Source organism: Antechinus flavipes, chromosome 1 (genome assembly GCF_016432865.1).
Source record: "Antechinus flavipes isolate AdamAnt ecotype Samford, QLD, Australia chromosome 1, AdamAnt_v2, whole genome shotgun sequence".
Taxonomy (NCBI): Eukaryota; Metazoa; Chordata; class Mammalia; order Dasyuromorphia; family Dasyuridae; genus Antechinus; species Antechinus flavipes.
The window spans coordinates 222,900,957-222,917,559 of NC_067398.1; positions in this window are offsets into that span (position 1 = coordinate 222,900,957).

The window sequence follows — 16,603 nt, forward strand, 5'->3', positions numbered from 1 at the left end:
TTCTTAAGTCTTTCAAAGTTATTTTTCTTTTCAATAGGAATAATGGAAATGGGGGTGTAAGGGATATTTAGGAAGAACTAAACACCTTCAGTGTGATAGCTTGCCAAGCACTTTTCAAAGTTCTTCATCCATGTTTATTATCTACCATTACCCAACTCTCACCTGTGACTCCAAGAAGTTATAGCACAGGCAACAGCCATACTCCAATAAAAATATTCTCTGCAGATGGTCTAAAACACTGGTGAGGTAGGGGCATATCTACCCCAACCATTTGAAGACCCAGCAGAATGGTGGATGAGAACAATTTATTCCAGTGACAATGAAGATTGCACCTACAAATTGGTCAGACATCAAAGATGCCAAGGTCATCCATGCATCTCATGCCATTGCCAATTGTCCAACTTTTTTTACCACTAGACTTCAAAGACTCTGGAAGAGAGAGTGACACTATCAACTTTGCACAAATCTGTCTCATTTAAATCCAATTTACTCAAAAAGACATTGAGTGATGTTATTAATCCTCTTCAAAACAGGACAAACAACAATAGTGGAAACTTTTACTTCTTCCCTTATCCCATATGTACCTTACAAAGGACCAAGAAGGACATAATTAAAATGTATAAAGGGGATGCCAAGGAATCTTCTTATAATTCTACAAAGTAAGAAGAAATCTCTTAATCAACTTGAAAGGATTGTAGAACTTTGGCCATTAGATGAAAGCCATTCACACCACACAAGAAACATGTTTTTACCTGAGATAAAAAAAAATCTATGGATATTTTAGTGACAGAAATCCCCAGGATTATGAAGAATTATTTTGCACTTACTATATTCAGCAAGCTTCTACTAATAATAAATAATGTCATCTGACTGATTGTTAATGAGAAGCGCAATGAACTAATGAGACATGGGTTTAGAAACACAGACCTATGATTATATCTAGACTTCAGTCTAATCTAGACTTCAGTGGATCCAAACTATAAACACAAATAGGAGTAAAAGAATAACCTAATGGAAGTATCATACAATTTTGTATTACTGTATAAATTATTCTCTTGGTTCTGGTTATTTTACTCTACATCAATAAATATAAGTGTACTTAAGTTTTTCTGCATTAATCCTAATTAAATAATTAATTAAGGTATAATAATAGTCCCTTATATTATTAGGGATTTGAAGTATTTTTACGGGTTATTGATAACTTTTTTTCTTGAAAACTGTTTATTTATGTCTTTTTAATAATTAACAATTGGGGGGTGGAACCAAGATGATGGAGAGGACACATATATCTATCTAAGCTCTTCCTTGCCCTCAGATAACTTTTTTTCATGACAAGATCTCGGAATTAGTTGACTAAAAAAAAAAAACCACGAGTACATTATCAACAGAAGATATCCTCGAAATTTGCCAGAAAAGGTCTGTTTTTGCTCACGGGTGGGGATGGTTAGATCCGGCACAGATTGAAGGCAGGCAGTGAGAGCATGGAAGGCAGATCATGCGGAGTAGATGGTGGGGAGAGGGCAGGGTTGATCTCAGCTAGTGGAAAATTTGTGGGGAGAATTTAACTCACTGTGAGCTACTTTGCCTTGGCAGCAAGCCAGTAGATCAGCAGAGAAGCTATAAACACAAGGGGTAAAGATTCAATCCTGAAACACTGAGGTCTTCCGAGACCTGGCCACATCCACCCAGAGTGACTCAGCACACTCTCAGAGCATAACCACTGTGCAGACTCAACATAGCCATTGCTGTCCTACTGCTACTTCACTGCTACTTCCTATTGTCTATAGAAGAAGCTTGGTAACAATACATTGCCCTAAAAGCAGACCACAGTTGTTGGGGGTTTTTTGTTTTGTTTTGTTTTCTTTGTTTCTTTTTTGTCAAAATGACTGAAAAAAAATAGAAGCTAACTACAGATAGCTTGCTTCTATATTGATAGAGAGCAGACTTCAAACGCTGAGGAGACTAAAAACAGATTGTCTCCAGATGAATCCCCAAAAGGGGGATATGATCTGATCCTCACCACACAAGGATCTCATAGAAGAAATTAAAAAGGCTCTCACAAGAGAGCTAGAAGAAAAATGGACAAAGGAAAGGGAAGCTTGGCAAGAGAGTCTGGATAAGTTATCCCACTCATTTAAAGATAGAGTAGATAAAGAAATCAACTCCTTGAAAAACAGAATTAGTGAATTGGAAAACAATTCCAAGGAAAATAGAATTAATGAATTGGAAAAAGCAAATAGCTCTCTAAAAAATAAAATTGGCGAAATAGAAAAAAATTCCATAGACCAAAACAACTCACTTAAAAATTCAATTAGACAATTACAAAAAGAAAATTTAAAAAGTAAATAAAGAAAATAATTCATTAAAAATCAGAATTGAACGAATGGAAATGAATGATTCAAGGAGACACCAAGAATCAGTCAAGCAAAAACCAAAAAAATGAAAAAATAGGAAAAAATGTTAAATATGTACTTGGAAAAACAACAGACCTGGGAAATAGATCTAGGAGAGATAATCTGAGAATTATTGGACTTCCTGAAAAGTATGATGAAAAAAAAAGAACCAAGACACTATTTTTCAGGAAATCATTAAAGAGAACTGCCTAGATGTTATAGAAACAGAGGGTAAAATAGATATTGAAAGAATTCATCGAGCACCTACTGAAAGAGATTCCAAAATCAAAATACCAAGAAATATTGTCGCTAAATTCCAGAACTATCAGACCAAGGAAAAAATACTTCAAGCAGCTAGGAAAAAAAAATTCAAATACAGAAGAGCCACAATAAGGATTACTCAGGATTTAGCAATGTCCACATTAAAGGATCAAAGAGCCTGGAATCTGATAGTCCAAAAGGCTAAGGAACTTGGTATGCAGCCAAGAATAACTTACCCAGCCAAAATGAACATGTTTTTCCAGAGAAGAAGATGGACATTCAATGAAATAGGTGAATTCCATCTATTTCTGATGGAAAAATCTGACTAAACAAAAACTTTGAACTCCAAACATAGGACTCAAGAGAAACATAAAAATGTAAAAAGAAATCTTGGGAACTATATTTCTGTTATGAGTATAATAAAGAATACATATATAATTTGGTTTTACTGTTATAATATAAAAAAGAATCTAGAGGTCGAAAGGAAATTGTACCAGAAAAAGGGTAAAGTGAGGGTACTACATTTCACAAAGAGGCAAAGGAAACCTATTATATTTTAGGGAAAGAAGGGAAGGGGATGAACATAGTGTGTATCTTACTCTCATCAGAATTGGCTTAAAGAGAAAAATCTTAGACATATTCGATTTACAGAGAAATTTCTCCAACCTCATTGAAAAGTGAGAGGGGAAAAGTGAAAAGGTAAGAAGTAAGCTAAATAGAAGGGAATACAGAAATTGTGAGGAAAGGGATTAAGAAAAGGGGAGAAATTTTAAGCTGAGGGAAGAAATCCTAAAGAGGAAGGGCTGCGTGAGACATGTGGTGCTCACAAGTTTAATACTGGGGATAGGGGGAAGGGGGAAGGAAAGGAGAAAAGCATAAGCTGGGATTAACAAGATGGCAGGAAATACAGAATTAGTAATTTTAACCATAAATGTGAATGGGGTAAACTCCCCTATAAAGTAGAGGCAGATAGCAGACTAGATTAAAAGCCAGAATCCTATAATATGTTGTTTACAGGAACCACACTTGAAGCAGGGTGATACATACAGAGTAAAGATAAAAGACTGGAGCAGAATCTACTATCCTTCAGGTGAAGTCAAAAAAGCAGGAGTAGCTATCCTGATCTCAGATCAAGCAAAAGCAAAAATTGATCTAATTAAAAGAGATAAGGAAGGGCACTATACCTTGCTAAAGAGTAACATAGATAATGAAGCAATATCAATATTAAACATATATGCACTAAGTGGTGTAGCATCTAAATTCTTAAAGGAGAAGTTAAGAGAGCTGCAAGAAGAAATAGACAGCAAAACTATAATAGTGGGAGATCTCAACCTTGTACTCTCAGAATAAGATAAATCAAACCACAAAATAAATAAGAAAGAAGTCAAAGAGATAAATAGAATACTAGAAAAGTTAGGTATGATAGATTTTTGGAGAAAACTAAATGAAGACAGAAAGGAGTACACTTTCTTTTCAGCAGTTTATGGAACCTGTACAAAAATTGACCATATATTAGAAAATAAAGACCTCAAATTCAAATGCAGAAAGGCCAAAATAGTAATTGCATCCTTTTTAGATTACAATGCAATGAAAATTACATTCAATAAAAAGTCAGGGAAAAATAGACCAAAAAATAATTGGAAACTAAACAATCTCATTCTAAAGAATGATTGGGTGAAACAGCAAATCATAGACACAATTAATAATTTCACCCAAGAGAATGACAATAATAAGATGACATATCAAAATGTGTGGGATGGAGCCAAAGTGGTAATTAGGAGAATTTTATCTCTAGAGGCCTACTTGCATAAAATATAGAAAGAGAAGGTCAATGAATTGGGCTTGCAACTAAAAAAGCTAGAAAAGGAGCAAATTTAAAACCTCCAGTCAAACACTAAACTTGAAATTCTAAAAATAAAAGAAGAGATTAATAAAATGAAAGTAAAAAAAACTATTGAATTAATAAATAAAACTAAGATTTGGTTCTATGAAAAAAAAAACAACAAAATAGATAAACCCTTGGTTCATTTTTTCTCATTTTTTCCCCTTTTTGATCTGATTTTTCTTGAACAGCATGATAATTTTGAAATATATTTTTGTTGTTGCAAAGAATTAGTAACTAAGATGGGAGAGAATTCTCCTCAATTGAGAAATGACTGAACAATTATATTATATGAATAATATAATATTATTGTGCCATGGGAAATAACAAAAGAGTTGGATTCAAAGAAACCTGAAAAGACACGCACAATGATGTAGAGTTAAGTAAGTAGACCCAGGAGAATTATGTATTTAATGACTATAACTTTGTAAAGGAAAACAACTTTGAAGGACACAAGAACTTGGATCAATTTGATGACCAATCAAAATTCCAGAAGCCTTATGATAAAGCACGCTTTCCACTTCTTGGTGGAAACATGACGGACTATAGGTGCAGAATGAGACATACGCATTTAGACATGACCAATACAATATTAATTTGTTTTTCTATTGAACTCATTTATTATAGAAAATGGCTTTAATTTTAATGAGGTAGATTTGGGAGTCAATTGATAGTGAACAGAAGGAGATGAAGGGCATAAAGATGAAGGAGAGAAGAAGAAAGAAGGAGGAGGGGGAAAATGAGAAGAAATAAAAGAAGGAAGAGAAGGAAAAGAATATAAATGACAGGGTAGTACAAATAAAACATTTAAAAAATATAGAAAAGAGAGCAATGAGAGATCCAGAGGAGAACACAGATTAGAAGGTCATGCTAACACTACCAGAAAGAATGTCATATATGTGTGTGTGTATATATATATATATATATATATATGTGTGTGTGTGTGTGTGTGTGTGTGTGTGTGTGTGTGTGTGTGTATATGTAAAAAACAAGCTGTAATAGATCCATGGTTTTATATACAATTCTCTATGTGGAAATGTTCATGTTTATTTATGATTTTCTAGTTCACAATAATTTTTTTAAAAATACACTGTATTATAATTTACAAACTCTAGGATGAAGGGTATTGGTAAAAGTGTGATTTAACTTAACCTTAATGTTTTCCCATTAACTTTAATGACTCAAAACTAAAGCATAATTTTCTTAGCTGATAGAGATTTTTACCCATATTTACACTAACTATACAGAATCAGAGGTTGTAAAGTAGTATTAGAATAACTCTCTACAATATGAGAAATAGGAGTCATCAGACTTGAGACAGAATATTAATTTGGGTCCTTTAACTAAGTAGACAAGGAAAATGTAATCAAACCCTTGCAATGATGTCTCTGCATCTTTACTAGAAACCTAGTTTATCACATGGGAGTGAAAATTTTCACTGCAAAAGCATCCTTTGCTATTTTCTCAGCATGTTAATAAGAGCAATTAGATTCTGAAGGCAGAGTGAAAATTAAAACAGTTCCCCCTCCTCCCTCCTTTCTGCAAGCTTATCACCTCCCTCATTGCCCATAAATGGTCCCTACTCTAAGGAGGTAATATGTGCCTTGAACTTAATTACTCCTCAATCAGATTAGGGATTTTCTACTGTATTTATATTTGTTTGATAGCTATAACTTCTATGACTAAATTATTATAGTTTTAATATTTTAGAATATTGTTCCTCTTTTTTTCTTTGTAGATCTTGTTGTCCTAGTGCTAATTAGACTTTTCTTCCCTAAAAAGTCACTGTGGTCTCTGATCTCTCTCCCCCTTTCTCATTTAAAAATAGGATATGGTAATGAGCAAAAAACTAATCTTGCTTCAGAAAAGCAAGGTGAAAACATTTAAATATTCTCATTTAGTATTTTATGAAACTCGCTGATTATATACATGATGTATATAAATTATATACATATACATATACATATATATGTATATGTGTGCATATATATTTCCTATCAGGAGGCAATCTTTTAGCTATATTATAAGAAATGAATCTAATAGATGTAATCAGGTGAGCATCCTCTCTCTCCCTTCACTCCCATTTGCTAGACAGGGAATCATTCCCTGAAACTGAGCATTCAACCTGGCCCCTCTAGTGGACTTGGCCCTTTGCTAAAGGAAATGGGCAGTCAGAAATTTCTGTTTTGTTCCCCTGTACACAACCTTCTTCATTTCTCTAACCCATGCCCAATTGGAGCTTGTGTTGAAGATGATTGCCAAGTAAGTGGGAAGAGCCAAACACTCTATAATAAATATCTTTCTAAAATATCTTTGTGCATCTCTATCTTTCTATATATCTCTCTGTGTGTCTCTCCCTGTATCTCTCGCTTTTCTCTGTATCTCTGGCTCTGCCTCTCTGTCTCTGTCTCTCTCTCCCTGTCTCTCTCTGTCTCAGTATTTCTCTCTTTATCTTTTTAGCTCAGTGTGAATGTATCACTGTTTCTGTCTTTGTCTTTCCCCCTCCTCTGTCCCATCTGTTTAGGGTGTTAGGATTCTTCAAGCTTCCTCTTCTTCAGACTTCCTGGGGATGGGTCAGAGGCGTGATATTGAGGGTATTTCTCACCTCCCTCTGAAAACTATAATGTCTGCTTGTACATGACAGTGAAAACATGTGCTCTCTAGAAGAGTCAGAGATAGAACCTTAAAGCTCTAATTGTCTTTTCTGGTTTAATATTTCTCCCCCTGAACACAGTTAACCAAGTGGTGATTCTAAAATCAATTTTTTTAGTCTTGGCAACTTTTTGAGCTTAAAAGATCAGGAATTCCTACCTTCCAGGGCAGGCTGTCCACCAGGAAGTGATCTCTGAAACAATTTCTCAGGGGAAAAGATGACTACTGCCAGGAAGAAGAGTTCAAATAGGGACGAAGTTTGCAGAACTGGGAGAATTACAGAGAATGTGCAGAGTCAAGGTGAAAGTGAAATGCCAGCTCAGAAGTTTCCAAGTGCTTCATGTTTTAACTCTTTAAGTATCAAACTCCCAGGATAATAGAATAGAAATAATAGGTTACTTTTTAATGTTTAAGCCTTTATCAATGTGAATTATGAATGAGTTTTTAAAATATTTCTTTTGTAGTAAAGAAATACATAATTGTTGAATATTAACTTCTCTGTACATTTAAAATAAGTCGATAAGTATTTATTAACTACTTACTAAATGCAAGGCACTCTACTAAGCACTAGAAATATAAAGAAGGGAAAAGGCATGGTGTCTTCTTGTATAGAGTTCAAATCCAATGAGTACATTGAATACATTTCTAGAAGAGACCATGTTAATTAATTCTTTGTGGGAGGAACCTAGATCACAATCAAAGAAAATTCTGTTGAAGAGATTTTCCCTAGAATTCATAATGAACTATACTCTTCAAAGAGAGTCCAACTGGTATCTTGGGGTTAGCATTCTTTAGGTTTGAATCTGGATCCACTTGAGTACAGAACTGGGGCAGGACCCCTTATCGGAAGAGTGCCCATCCAGAAATCAATATGATCTTTTATTATCTGGAGAAAACATTTCACAGAAGGTTAAATTATAGAAACTTTTTTTTTCCTTTTAGCTAGAAGAATTTCAACATTATGCCATTGTTTCTTTCAGGGGTTAAGAGCCTAGCATCAAAATAGGAGATGCCTTATTGGAGTGTGAATGGCTTTTTATTTAATTAATTAATGTAAAGCCCTTTCATAATAAAAATGCTAAATAGGAGCCTAAGGTATGTGCTCTAAAGCACTGATAATGGAAGTTAAAAAGAACTTGATTGATAACATATATCTTACAAGAAATATAACTTGTACTTGGTATTCAACGAAATGGTTGTTTTCTTTTTTTTCCTTTCTTTTTTTTCCCCTGAGGCAACTGGGTTAAGTGACTTGTCCAAGATCACACAGCTAGGAAGTGTTAAGTGTCTGAGGTCAAATTTGAACTCAGGTTCTCCTGACTTCAGGGTTGGTGTTCTAATCACTGAGCCACCTAGCTGCCCCTAAATGGTTGTTTTCTTATACACAGACCAAAGAGCACTTAAGATTTTGGTTTGGTTAGATTTTTATCATTTGGAAAAGTCTGAATGAAGAGTTCCCATAATCTAAGATTTTCTACTTGGCAAATGGAAATGGCCTCACAGAGGACAAGGTTGCCATGGACTAATAAAATGTCAGGAATAGAATCAGATCTGTAATTTAATTGATATAGGGAAGTCTAGATGACAAAACTCTACCAATGCAGTATCTTCCATGCAACTTCTAGTGTCAGAGAAGAAAAGTCAAATAGTCAATAAGTATCAGAGGTAGGATTAATCAAAAATCAGCTCTTTTCACTATGGCATGTTGCTATTACTCTAGAAATTATTGAAATCTCTAAATGATACTGAAATCAATATTTTTGACTGTCAATTTTAATTGGTTTCTCTCTTTAAACCATGACTAAGAAGTTGAATTGATTTGCTTGAACTTGCCTAAAGATTGGCTAATCAGCCAAAATAATTTAATTTATCTTTTACCTTAATTCAAGGGAATTTGTAATGAAATAAGAAATGCACACAGAGAAAAATAATGTGTTTTAGATAACACCGTTGATAGATGAATTATGTCTGTAATGCTATCACTAAAAATGATGCTCTACGTTCTTAACACCATGACTCACATATAGTAATCAATTAATAAATTCATGTTGTCTATTGCTTTCATTGGCTCAATAGTGTTATAACAAGATATTTGATGAAGCAACAATTTTCTACATATGTACACACACACACATATACACATTCACATGGGGACAGCTAGGCGATGCAATGAGCAGAAGGCTGAGTCTAGAGTCCGGAAAACATCTTCCTGAATTCTAATTTAACCTCAAACACTTCTTACTTACTAGCTATGTGACCTTAGGCAAGTTACTTAACCCTGTTCACCTTAGTTTTGTCATTTGCAAAATCATCTGGAGAAGGAAATGGCAAACTACTCCACTCTCTCTGCCAAGAAAACTCCAAATGGAATCATAAAGAGTCAAACATAATTAAACCAAAAAAAAAAAAAAAACCCACATACATGTATAGAATATGTATTTGTGTGTGTGTATATATATATATATATATATATATGTGTGTGTGTGTGTGTGTGTGTGTGTGTGTATATATATATATATATATATATGTACATGTGTGTATTTTGGTTTTTCCAACATTCTACTTAGTAAATAATAAGATGTGGTAGACACCTAGGGTAGAATATAAAGGGAGATTTGCATAACAGGCTCATACTTCAAGCAGAAAGGTAATATGTCATAGTGGAAAGATAGATTGAACCCAAAATTTATCATGTAACCTTGCACGCTAGACAATGATTTTCTTGAAGGCAGCCATATTCCCCTGTCCTGCTCTTTGGATAGAGTCTTATTTATCAGTATATTCAGTTCAATTCAGTTTAATAAACATTTGTTTAAGATGATGTAAAGCAGTGGTGTCAAACATGCAGTCAACTGAACTGCTGACAGCTGCAACACTCCCAAGAGTGTGTGGCCTGAATAAGACAGAAAACTAATTGGGAAATATTCAACAAAGGAAATAAAAGTAAAATAAAAGATAGGCAACATTTTAAAGCTATCAATATGTCTGCTAATATGGAAAGATGTTTAAAATGATTGTACATGTATAACTTAGATTGCTTGCTGTCTTGGAAGTCAAGGGAAAGGTAGAAAGGAGAGAGAAAAAATTTGGAATTCAAAATCTTGCAAAAATCAATGTTATAAATTAGTTTTACATGTAATTGGAAAAACAAAATACTTTTTGGGGAAAAAAAACCTATCACTATGTCCTGGCAAGGATTCCTTATGTATCAATTTAATAGCCCCTTTTCTAGTTGAATTTGACACCATTAGGACAAAGGGTGTCATGAAAAAATAGACAATTGAAAAAGATGCTTTAGTCACAAAGTGAGACCAAAAGGTCACTAATGGATAGTCCACAAGCTTTCCTGGTAGCCTAAGGATGTCAGACAAATTCAATGACAACTCTGGTATGTTGAATGGACCTCCTGTTGCAAAACTAGAGGAGGTCTGAGATGAGAATCACACAGGAAAAACAAAGTTGTATGGGTGTATTATGCCCAATGGGAGGGAATACCTCCCAAAGAGAAGATCAGAGATACCCTGAAATATCAAGTATATGTAAGGCATAGTGTGTATTCGGGGCACAAGCGTGCGAAAAACAAGGAGTCCCTGTTTACTATAAAGATAGGTAAAATGGGGCATCTAGAAGGCACCGTGGATAGTGTGGGGCTTGGAGTCAGAAATACTGATCTTCCTGAATTCAAATCCAATCTAAAACACTTACTAGCTGGGTGACTTGAGTGACAAACACTCAAACCTGTTTGTCTCAGTTTCCTCATTTGTAAAATGAGCTGGATAAGAAAATGGCAAACCACTCCAGTATCTTTGCCCAGAATGGGGTCACAAGGAGTTGGACATGACTGAAAAACAACTGAACAATAACTAAAGGGAAGATAATCTGAAGTCTCATAGAAGAAGTGGCACCTGAACTGAGGCTTGAAGAAAGATAAAGCATTCACATTGACAAGTTCATGATGACTTGCACTGTGTTTCTTTGTCTCCCTCTCCCTCTTCATCACCCTCTTTTCCTCTCTCTCTCTCTCTCCCTCTCTCTCTCTCTCTCTCTCTCTTTCTCTCTCACTCTTTCTCTCTCTTTCTCTCTCTGCCTCTTTGTCTGTTTCTCTCTCCCTCCTCTCCTCTCCTTCTCTTTTTTCCCTCTCTTCCTTTCTCCCTTTTTCCTTTCTTTTCTCCCTCCCTTCCTCTCTCTCTCTCCATCCTTCTGTCTTTCCCTCCTTCTCTCTCTGTCTCTCCCTCCCTTTTTCCCTTCCTCTTTCTCTCTCCCTCTCTCTCTCTCTCTTCCTCTCTTTCTCCCCACCCCGCACATACACTCATTATGATGTCCACTTCACCAGTTCCTTTCTTTTTAAAAATCTGCCAGTTACTCAAGCTGACTTTTTTAAAATTTAGTTTAAATTTTCAATTAACAAGGGTCTTTGTTCTTCCTCCTACCTTGCTTAATGGAAGGAAAGTTTTTTAAATTCCTGTAACACATATGCATAATTATGTGAAATAATTTTCTACAATAAAGTAATCACTGCAAGAAACCTCCTGCAGACCTCCTTAATTTTGGTATTTTCCTCTGAGACTATTTCTGTATCAGCTAGCTAGGTAGGTGATAGAAATAAACAGATTAAGGGTACAAATATATATATTCATTCAATAAACATTTATTAAGGGCCTACTATGTGCCAGCCACACTGTGCTAAGCGCTGGAGATTACAAAAGAAGTAGGAGAGTCTACCTTGAAGGAGCTTGCAATCTAATGAAAGTGACAACATGCAAATATGTACAAAGCAAGATAATCAGAGGATGAATAGGAAAGAATTAAGAGAGTAAAAGTACTGGAATTAAGAAAGGTTAAGGTAGACTTCCTGACATATACATATCTTATTTACACATAGTTGTTTGCATATTGTCTTAATCTTAGACTATAAGCTACGTGACAGCAGAGAATATTTTTTTTTTTTTTTGCCTTTCTTTTTTCCCAGCACTTGGGACTGGATGCCTTGTAGGTAAATATTAGTTGACTGACCGACATTGCCCATGTCCAAAAGTAAATTTCTTTGCTCATCTTAAATCCAACACTTCTCTGTCAGGAGATGAGTCACAAAATTGGTCATTGGTCCTCTAGAATCATATTATCTTAATTCTGTCTGGTTTCCTATTTCTTTATCCCTGACCCACCCAATATGTCTGGATTTTCTCTTAATCCATCTCATCTGTATGCACGGTGCAGTAAATCTGTGCCAACCATTATCTTTCCTGTTTTCTAGCTCCTATTTCTGCATTAGCAAAGCCTACAAGGGCTATTGTGTATCCCTGACCAAGCACATGCATACCAACTTGTCATTATATTCAAAGGAATGTGTGTCGAACTGTAAGTCAAGAGCTATTCTAGGCTTCACCTTTAAATTATTTTATGATAAAGGACTCCTCTTTTCATTTTTTTCCTTCATAAAGTGGGGATGATATTGTACTATATCTTCCTTGATTCTTAAGAGGATTTTTTTAAAGAGGATTTTTTTTAAAAAAGCACTTTCATTGTTATTACCTGTCAAGCATAAATTATCATGATTTAAATAAAATATTTTTTGAATGGCTATGCACACCTCTCAGCTAGGGCACCTTATTATTTCACCATTTTCTAACTATGTCTCACCCAAGAAAGGAATCAACTCAGAGAATTAGAGGGAAAAATGCTATGTAATCGTGAAAATGAATAAACAGGGGTTAAAAGGTTAGTTATCTTTATCCAGGGTGATAGTCTGAGAGTTATTAGAATTGAACTTTTGCAAGGATTGTGAACCTTCATTATCCTTATTCTTAATGTAGTAGGAAAATTGGATACAGAAATACATTTTGAACAAAACATACATAATAATATAACAACAGCAATTCAATTCAAAGATATTTTATAAATCCCTTGCACTCTGTTAGGCATTGAAGGAAAAACAGAATTCTCAATCTTGTCCTTAACTAAGTGATAGTTTACTTTGGAAGAGAAAAATGATAAAAGATGGTGATGATGATGATGATAGCTAATATTTCTATTGCTCTTCTACATTCCAGGCACAATGTTCCAAGCACTAAGTGCTTTACAATTTTTATTTCATTTGATCCTCATGACATCCTTACAAAATGAGGGCTGTTATTATTCCCTTTTACATATGGGAAAACTGAGGCAACAGAGGTGCCTTAATAAAATTAAATGAATTACCCAAGGTCACATAGTTAATAGTAGCTAAGACTAAATTTGAACATGTCTCCCTGATTCCAGCTCCAGAGTTCTATCCAAAGATTAAAAAGGTATAGACATAAAAGTATAAATTAGAATATGTCAAAAACATAAAGCATTATAGAGAAGAACAAGATTCTTTCCAAACTAGAAAAGATGCAAAATAGAAAATGAGGAAATCAAAGAAAGATACATTAGAAAAGGAAGCATTTGAACAATGTTTTGAAAAATGATGGATAGGATGTTAATAGATGAAAATAAAAGGGAAGATGACTTTACTCATAAGATATGTCAGAAGCAGTGACATGGAAGTGACCTAACACATTTCATAGTACAGAGGAGTTCATAAGATAAAAAACACTGTTAAGAAAGACTTTATGGAGGAAGTCAGCCTAGATATAGACGCTCACATAAGATTTGGAATGAGAAAGAAAGGAGTGACAAGATGTTTCAAGTGCAAGTTAATACATCTTGAAAAAGCCAAATGCCTAAAATGCATGATATATTATAATGTATTGAGAAAGAAAGTTGATGTTGGGGCTCAACAGGACCCCAAAAATGTTGGGGTTCCAGAGTTATGAGGTGTTTCAAAAAGGCTCTGATCCACTTCCAAATCAAGGGACAAAGTTTATCATAATTGTGACCCCAACTAAAGTGAGCTAAATTCTAAAAGATGTTAGCAAAGTGCCAGAGCAAGAAGGTAAATTTATAAGGAAATATTAGAGAAACCAGATCCTTCATGTCACTGATTAGCTCATTTTATGACTTAGAGGTAGAATTGGGGAGTGTTCTGTTTTGATTTTGGGCACTATAGTTCCCTGGGTAGAGCTCATGGTGAGAGCCTTCCAGAGGTATGTTTGTAAGCCTGGAACATCACTAGGTCAAGTGGCAAGCACCCAATTTTGTTCTGTGCCTACATTAACTTTAAGCATCTCATTTTTGCTGCTTATTAGGCTCAGGTACCTGTTATCACTGACCAACAGATTGTTATCTGACAGCCAGCAATCTTTTGGGCTCAGCATTCTGATCATCTAGAGTAAACTAAGGCAGGATAACCTGAGAAGAAATACATCATTTCTAACTGAGTCATTCCCAAGGCCAGATGGCTTTGAGGTTATTGCTACTTCCTTCTTAAGGACCACATCATCAAGAAAAGGGGAGATACCTAGAGTTGCCTAGTTCATATAGTACCTGAAGTTTCAGAATATTGTAGAAAAAGAAATCCATTATAGACCTTTAGGGAGGGAAGTGAAGTATGTAAACTGAGAAGTCTATGCATTTCAAAAGAAGAATGGACTAGTATTTGGTAATTGAGTTCTGGAAAATGAAGTCTGGAAAATTGATAGAGCAGTTTAAAAAATAACTTTAGAGTTGTTTTTATGAGAAAGTAAGTTGTTTTGAACATTTTGAACTTAAGATGTTAGCAGGGCATCCAAGTAGAAATGTCCAGTAGGCACTAAGAAATAACATCAGAGAGTTTTTCCTCAAAAAGAATATCTTCAAAATCCCTTAAGCTTCAGGCAAGAACTATGTGTCATTTCAGATCTATGTGACATGCTGAGTATGAGATATTAATGGGACACCAGAGTAAAGATGAATTCCAGACAGATGGAAATTTGGAGTGGAGGAGTGTTGTCTTGATATAGATATACATTTATGACTCATACTTAAAAGGGAGACAGTTGAAGCCACAGGAATGAATGGATGTCAAGAGGAATAGTGTTGAGAGAGAGAGGAGAAGAGGGCTGATGATGGAGCTGTGAGGTTGCACATATTTAAAGGACAGAGAGAAGAGCCAGTAGAAGAAACAAAAGAGGAATTGTCAGGGAAACAGAGGAGAACTTAATGAGTGAAGTATTATTTAAACCATGAAGGAAAGAATTTCAAGAAAGGAGAAATGATCAACATCAATGCTGTAGATAGGACAAGAAAAATGAAGACTAAGAAAATACCATGAATTTAGAGAGGAAAGAGACACTAATTTGATTGGTTAAGAGGAAGAAGCAAGGGAGTGGGAAAGAGTAAAGGCAACATATATACCTTCCTCTTTCTATATGTTAGTAGTAAATTGAAGGCAAAATTTAAATGGTGTCCTAATAAGACTGTTTTGTTTGGGGATAATGAAAATCTAAAAATGTTTATAGAAAAAAAGAAACACTGGAAAAGAGAGATTCATTTCAATTCAGCATTTACTTATATGAGCAAAGTATTACATGATATTAAACTGCAAAAATTAAGTTAATCAATGTAGCAAGGATTCAAAGGAAATAGAATAAAATAAAACTGAGAAACCATATTCGAGAATTTGTCATGAGAAAGAGGAAAGTTATTTTCTTCAAAGAATAATGTGAAGAAAGAAGAATGGAAGGCAAAGTAAAGAAAATGGTTGTAAAATTAAGAATTATAACAGATGGCCTCAATGTCATAATACAGTAAAAATTAAAATAATTTGTTGATATTTTTGTGGTTTTAAGAGAGTAAAAATAATGGTAGCTGATATTTATATATCTCTTTAAGGATTGCAAAATATTTTTCATACACTATCTCATAGTCATAGACTTAGAGCTAAAAGAGGACATCTCTGCTAATTTCCTCATTTTACAGGTAAGAAAAAGAAGGATCATAGAGCCTGAAAATAAAGATCAGAGAGTTGACCAAGCTCACATAGGTCTCAAATGATAGGTGGGATAATAATTTAGTCTGATTGACTACAAGATGATGGCCATTTGAAATAAAAAGCAAAGGCAGATTACCGAATCTTGAGGTAGATTCAGTAAAGTTTGACATTGTAAAAAATGGGTTGAAGAAGAATAGGGAATGGAGACTGATGCTGAAATTATAATCCTGTATTCCTGGAAGAATGGAGTTTCTCTCGACAGAAAATGGGAAATTATGATGAGAAGGAATTTTATAGTAAAAATATAGTTTCCCTAATGGAAGAAGCTGATTTTGAAACACTTATGGGACTTCTCAGTGGAGGTATCAAGTGAGAGTTATTAACTTGAAATAATAAACAGGAAAGAAATGAATGCTAGATTTGTACATTTGGATAAAGATGATAATGAAACATATTTGAGCTGATATTATAACCAAGAGAAAAGAAAAAGTGCAGGAAAAAATTTTCAATCAGTAAGCAAGTATTTTTTAAATGCTTATTATAAGAGGAGAAAGGACCCACATGTGCAAAAAATGTTTGTAG